This window comes from Gekko japonicus, unplaced genomic scaffold, assembly GCF_001447785.1.
Source record: "Gekko japonicus isolate JY-2015 unplaced genomic scaffold, Gekko_japonicus_V1.1 scaffold414, whole genome shotgun sequence".
Classification (NCBI taxonomy): Eukaryota; Metazoa; Chordata; class Lepidosauria; order Squamata; family Gekkonidae; genus Gekko; species Gekko japonicus.
In genome coordinates this window covers 299,894-306,968 of record NW_015162491.1, presented here as the reverse complement: position 1 = coordinate 306,968, position 7,075 = coordinate 299,894, and the positions used below count along the sequence as shown (strand labels likewise).

General features: G+C 42.8%; 1 protein-coding gene across 1 annotated transcript in view; it reads right to left on the bottom strand.

Annotated features, from left to right (window-relative positions):
* Positions 1-7,075, bottom strand: part of CEP112 (centrosomal protein 112kDa) — a 377,899-nt gene that overhangs the window by 127,078 nt on the left and 243,746 nt on the right. The window lies entirely within an intron of this gene.

Here is a 7,075-nt window from a genome sequence, read left to right as displayed (position 1 = left end):
ATTCCTGGAGAGGGCAGGGATGTCCTCAATGTGATGGCATCACACAGAAGTGACCTCATCATGTTGGGAATGCAGCCCCTTGGAAGGCAGCAGTGATGCCTGGTTGCAAAACCATTTAAAGGGAAGGTTCCCTCCAAATGGTTTTTGCAAGTGGGTGCTGCGCACAGCACACCTGAACTCCAAGTGGCGAGTTTGCCACTGACAGCTGCCCCTCTCCCTCCCCTTGCAAGTGGGTGCTGCGCACAGCACACCTCCCTCCCCCGCTCCTGCCGATCAGCTGGAGGGCCCTTTAAATCTTGTGGGTGGGGAGGGAGATGGATGGCCACTGGTGGTCATTGTTGGGGGCAGGGTTCCCCCCACTGGCCAGCTGGAGCCTGAAAAATCAGGGGATCCCCACCCCCACCTGGGGACTGGCAATCCTAACTTTAGCAATAGGGTGCAAATGGATTTTCTTCTCTCTCTCTCTCACACACACACCCCTCACATATTGCTTGGTGAGATCTAAGGCTGATCACTTCAGCTGACTAGAACATTTTCTGTTGGTTCTACCCCTTTACACCTCAGTTTTGCTGCTGTGCATATAGAGCTGGATATCATGGAAAATTACACTAGCAGAAGGAGGAGGAGGAAGAAGGAGGAGCAGACTGGATTTATACCCCGCCTTTCACTCAGAGTCAAAGTGGTTTATAAACTCCTTTCTCTTCTCCTCCCCACAACAGACACCCTATGAGGTAGATGAGGCTGAGAGAGCTCTTTCAAGAACAGCTCTGACAGAACTATGACTTGCCCAGGGTCATCCAGCAGCTGCATGTGGAAGAGTGGGGAATCAAACCCAGTTCTCCCAGATTAGAGCATATAACCACTACACCAAACTGGCTCTCCCCTCCTGCTGCAGATCCCAGCTCCCTATCCCCCAGAAGCAGCATCTGAGGGGACACCTTGGACTGCAGTAGGAGCGAGCACAAAATAAAGATGTGCCCCGTTAATGGAAAGCCATGATATCCACCAAACATGCCCCTATATGGACCCCACCCCTTGTCAGATTTATGCCTTCCAAGACACAGCATGTCTATTGCATACATATCTGTATCTACTTTATTTCTATCCAGGATCTTTCTGAATGCTTGTGGCAGGTAACAAGTACTTGTGCACAGTTTTGTAGTGCTGGGTTTAAATTAGATGAAACACTGGGAGATCTTTATTGAATCTTCCTAGTCTTTTTAAGAACTGCATTAGGACCATTGGGTGGCAGAGTTTTAATCCTTCAATTCCTATACAGTTTTCCTGTACAAATTTTCCTCACTGTGTTACTGTTAGGAAAAAAGCAAAAGCCAGTGCCTACGTTTCAGTGTTAATAGCAGTTTGGGGATGTTGGTTTTGACTACTAAAACTGCATGGCTGGAAGGTCTAAACTCCCTCTTAAGACCAGTGTTCCCTCTAAGCTGAGTTAGTGTGAGCTAGCTCACAGTTTTTTAGCCTCTGGCTCACACATTTTTGTCTTAGCTCAGGAAGGATGGCTCCAGAGCAAACTAATTTCTGCAGTAGCCAAATCGCTTGCTCACAACTTTAATGCCAGTAGCTCACAGAGTAGAATTTTTGCTCACAGGACTCCATAGCTTAGAGGGAACATTGCTTAGGACCACATACAGCTGCAATTTAGCTTTAAAATCACTGTGAAGATCCAATCATAGATCTTTCATCATCTTTACCCCTCAGTCTCTGGGAATGTTAACTTCACAGAAATCCTGATGCAATTATAATTTTGTGAGGGATGGGCCACTGGCAATTCATAGGGCTGGGATGTGCTTCTGCAGAATAGCTCCAGAAAGTGGTGCTACTAACCATGCAAGCTGCAGCAGCTGCATGTACAGCACTATGGATTTCATTTCTAGCTGCAAACCAGTTGCTGCCTTCAGGTACTTCTGGAGCAACTGTTTGAGGGCCATTGTGGTATATGAAACAGCCCATATTCAGAATATTTATGGTAACAGTAATTCAAGTAACCTTTAAAGCATTAAGCAGCCTGGGACCGATATATCTAAGGGACTGTCTCTCCCCATATACCCCCTGGGGAGGCTTGTGCTCCACTGAGCAACATCTACTGGTTATCCCTGGTCCAAAGGATGGCCATTTAGCCTCAACCAGGGCCAGGGGTTTCTCAGTCCTGGCCCCTACCTGGTGGAACAAGCTCCCACTTGAGATCAGGGCCCTGCGGGACGTATTACAGTTCCGCAGGGCCTGCAAAATGAAGCTGTTCAGCCAGGCCTTTGTTTGAGGCAATGGATGCCCAATTGCATTGCCTCTCCCTTACAAAGCAGCCCTATGAAATTGCCTATGGTTACCACCTATCCAGCTGCTGGAGCTAATACAGAAAGCTATGTCACCATTTTAGTTAAATTTTTAATCTGATTTTTAATTTTTAATCTGACAATTGTTTATATTGTAAATGAAATGTTGATGTTACCTGCCCTGAGCCTGCGTGCAGGAAGGGCATGATACAAATGTAATGAATGAATGAATGAATAAATAAATAAATAAGTGCTATCCATCCTCTGAGATGGTCTTTCTTAATCACCTTCACAGTGTATAACATGCATGATGTGGCAGAAATAGGTTATTACTGAGTTCAAATCAGGGGCAACTAACAAGTACATTCACAGAGAGAGGCCGAGTTCAGACTGGCAATTTAAAGTGCTAGGGAGTCGTGGCAAAGAAAAACCGGAATAGACCTGGAACAGCTTGTTCCCAGTATTCCCGTTCACACTGCAGTGAATGAAGCGGGAGGATACTGTGGAGGAAGCGCAAGGGAGCGTTCGCACTATCGCCTGCCCCTGGCAGGCTGTCAGCATGTTTTCTGTACTCGACTGCGTGCGCCTATGCGCATGGGCACATCAGCAAATAGGGCAGGATTGACTCCACACTTCCGGTCATGCGTATATGCACACATGTGCACATGCATCTGCCGCGGAACCAGCTGGCACCTATTATCAACTGCGGGTTGTTCCCGCCTTAGCAGCGCTTGCGTTCACACTCAGGGAACCGGAATCAACCCATGCTCCACACGATTTGCTACCACTTCCACCAGGTATCTTTTAAACTCGGGAGGGAGGCGGCACAAGACGGCTTGAGTACGGCTGGGGGACGCCTGAAACATGTGCCTGTGTGAACCTGCCCCTTTAATCTGCTACTGAAATGCTCCTCAGACGTTTGCCTGCCGGGCCAAACTGCCAGTCTGAACGCGGCCAGAGACTCAGATTTGTAAAGGTTCATGGATTAATCTCCTTCATAGATAACCTGTGAATTAATTGCAAAACTAATAGCAGCTAGAAAGCTGCTGATGGTTAAAAGTAAGAAACTAGAATGTGATTAGAGCAAAAGAGCGCTGAGTTTTGCAAGAAAGTCTTTATGAAATAAAAATAAACAAGGGGGTAACATTATAATTTAATAAATGGTTTTTGATAAATGATACAAAATCTCCCTACTGTTTGTGAAGTGCCGCCAAAACTCCATGCTATGAAGTAATGAATGTTCTTAAGAAATATTACACCAGATTACTTAATAGTTTTAAATACAACAAAAGCTTCAAAAAAGGAAAATAGTACAACTTTGTGGAGCCAGAAAGTATTACAGAACCAATGACTAACCAGATGCAAGTCCAGCAAAATTCCAATTAAAAGTAGAATGAAATGTATTGCTCAATCATGAATGAATTAAAAACATAAATGAGGCTTTTTGGAGGCTCCAAGCTCTTTATTTATCTTTGCTCCATTTGCAGCTGTAGGTCAGAATTAACTTCTCTGAACTAAATATAAAATAATAAAACACTTTGGGGGATTTGTACCACATTCATCTTTTTTTTTTTGTGTGCAAAAAAGCAAATACTTCAATTTATTTCAGATTCACAAAGGAACGGCAACAGTTTCACCTAAATCAGATTTTCAACAAGTTAAACATCCTTCCTACACTCAGATGTGATTGCGAAACTACTTTGATCTCTATTTCCAAATATATTTCTCTGTGTAATCCATGACAAAATATAATGTGATTTACTATATCTCTATATGACAGCCCAACAGCTGACAGAACTTAGTAGTTTAGCATAAGGGAAAAAAAAACCCTTCTGGCACCAAAATATACAAACCGTAATTGAGGTACTCTAGTATCATATTACAATGAAGCATATGCTGGTCGATCGTAAAGACTTCAAAACAATTATAATTCTTTCTCACCCATTTAATGAAGGTGGTTTTTATTCCCTGACATGTTCTGCAGCTGCAAGTCATTTGGGAATACTTTGTATTTTTTCCACATTCAAGACTGTATAAGGCTAAAAGCATCAAATTACCTCCCCACTCCTAGTTAACCAACATTTCCCACTGTCCTAAATTCTTTTACATTTCTCAAGTTAATTAAAATGAAAAAGAAAATACTTGATACATGTTCTCTAAATTAACGGTGGGCTCACTTCAGTCTTGCATGGCTTTTTTAAAAAATAGAATCCTCTTGGTTCAGCAATGTACTTTCAGTTTACAAAGCAGGAGTCAATACTCAGGAGCTCTTCACAGTGGAGACAAAGTTAATTTGTATTATGTGACCGTGAATATGTACTATAGCTTAATAAACACCTGGCTGGGTGGATCACATTATGGTCCAACTTGTTTAGCATTCTTTTGTAAAGATCTCCATAACTTCATTTGGTGTTCCAATAGAAATTGACCAACAAGCCCATCTCCATCGTCTACACACCCTTGTTCTAAATTCATATATGTGCATGTTCCATACCACTGGAGCAGATTCTGTTGCATGACGGATAACCTAATGTTGAAAAACAGAGTTGGTGGGGTCAATCCAATGGAAGAAGACAGAACAAGATTAAAATATTAAGATGAAGAACATTCCTTGAAATGAGAAGAATTTCAAAGAATGCTGTGGAAAACTAACTAGTTTATTATGGCCTAAGGTTATACAGGTGACAAAGTTTTATGCAAACATAGGTGTAAATTACAGGTGGACTCGGGCCCAGGCCTTCCCCAAATTTTCCCAGGGGAGAACTGAGTCTCCCCTGGTCAACCAGTGCCTGGCAATATTGAGTGTAAAACTTTCCTGTGTGGGTTATTTCCCACTTTTCTACTTCCAGGCTCAATTTCTTATCAAATGCTAATTGAGCTAGCAGGATAGACAATGGGATTGTTAAACATCTCCCTTCTCCTCCGGCGAAGGGGGGGTAGGAGGAACATGCAGATCAGAGGCCTTTTAAAAATTCTTTTTTCCTGAAGAGCAGGCTGCAGCCTTGGAGCGCTCTGACCACTTCCTGGTTTTCAAGGGGTCTCCGTCTGTTCGGAGCCTTGCTACTCCCCCGGCGAATGGGGGGGGGGGTAGGAGCTGAGGCTTGATCAGGGTCCCCGTGTAGTGGCTACTCACGGGGAGACCCTTTTGATCGCCTCTGTTGCAAACCTTGAAGAGGAGCCCACTTCAATGGGCACAAGCTGTCGCTTCCTGCGAAGGGGGTTTTTTAGAAACCTGGCCAAAGAAGCATCCAAGCACAAAGTGAGTAACAATTTTATTGCTGGACACTTAAAAGGAATGGGACTGTAAAAGCTAATTGCCCTAGAAGAAAAACTGAGAAGCACAGGCAGGAGGCTCCCCCCATATAAGCAGCTAGTGAAAGGAGAGACTTCTGAAAGTTACTTTCACTTTTAAAAATTGGGCATTGCCTTGGAAAATCCAGTCTAAATAACATTTCATCCACCCTGCCTTGACAGGTTCTTTACTAACTGTAAACTAAACTGTAAACTTTCAACGATCCCAATTTTTGCTCCACTTGGGGTAGGGTGTGGACTATCGGGGCGCCCTTTACAAATTTTTTATGGGTCTTGATAGTAGCACTCGGGAGGCTATTATTCAACTGCTGCAGCACTGTGTTCGAATCTGACAGTTCTTAAAAAGCACTTGGTTTGTCAAGGGGTGAAGACTTTTTGACTTGTTATAACTTGAAACATTGGAACTGCTGACATTTTCTTGGCTGTCTGCTCTTTCTCCCCCCCCCCTGTTTGGTGACATCATATTAGCTGTTGGGAAGGCTCTTCTCTATTTACAGGAGGAAAGACATAACTCTAAAAGCTTGACTTTGAAGCGCATTTTTGTGGCTTGGTGTTCCCAAATAATACTCTGGAGAAAAGAATAAACATTGAGGATAACTGTTAAAACAAAATTTTGGCAGTAAGCCAAACTTATATTTGCAGGATGAGAGAAAAGACAGATCAAGCAAGTCAAGTCAAGTAGCTTAGAACACCTGGCACTTCACCGGTTATGACAGGTTCAGCTGCATCTAAGTTACTAGCCCCTGCTAATAAAGAAATGCAAGCACTTGTGCAATCAACTATTCAAAGTTCAATCACAGAGGTGGTGGATCCCATCAAAACTGCAATGAAAAAGATAACTCAACAATTCTCTGCCAAGATGGAAGCACTACAGAAACAAATAACAGACAATACCCCAAAAATTGCTGATTTGAACAGTACAACAGAAAAAATGGAAAATAAAACAAAGGAAATTGAAATTAAAAGGAAAGATACAGATACCAGACAGTCTACTCTAGAACAGGACATCATGAGGCTTCAGGTTGAGAGAGCTGCTTTTGTGTTGAGAATCCAAAATATCCCTGAAGAACAGAATGATTTACTAGCAAAAATGGTGAAGATTATAGCTGAACATTTGAATATGGCGGACATAGACAAGATTAGTCAAGAGATTGACAATGCTTTCAGGATGAACTCCTCGTATGCAAGAAGATACCAAGTACCAAGAGAGGTCCACGTGAGATGTCATAAAAGGGCTGTAAGAGATAAGGTATTGAGAGAAGTAAACAGCTCACCCTTGATGCTAGAAAATACTGAAATAAATGTCTTTAAAAGTCCTTTGGAGGGTCAGGGGAAAAAGAAGAGAATACATGGTGTTTACAACATTCCTGAGAAACAACAGAATAAATTACAGATGGATATTACCGGAAGGTTTAATTTTCACCTACAAAAGTAAGAGACACAGGATCAAATCAACCTTCAAGGCAGAAGACTTC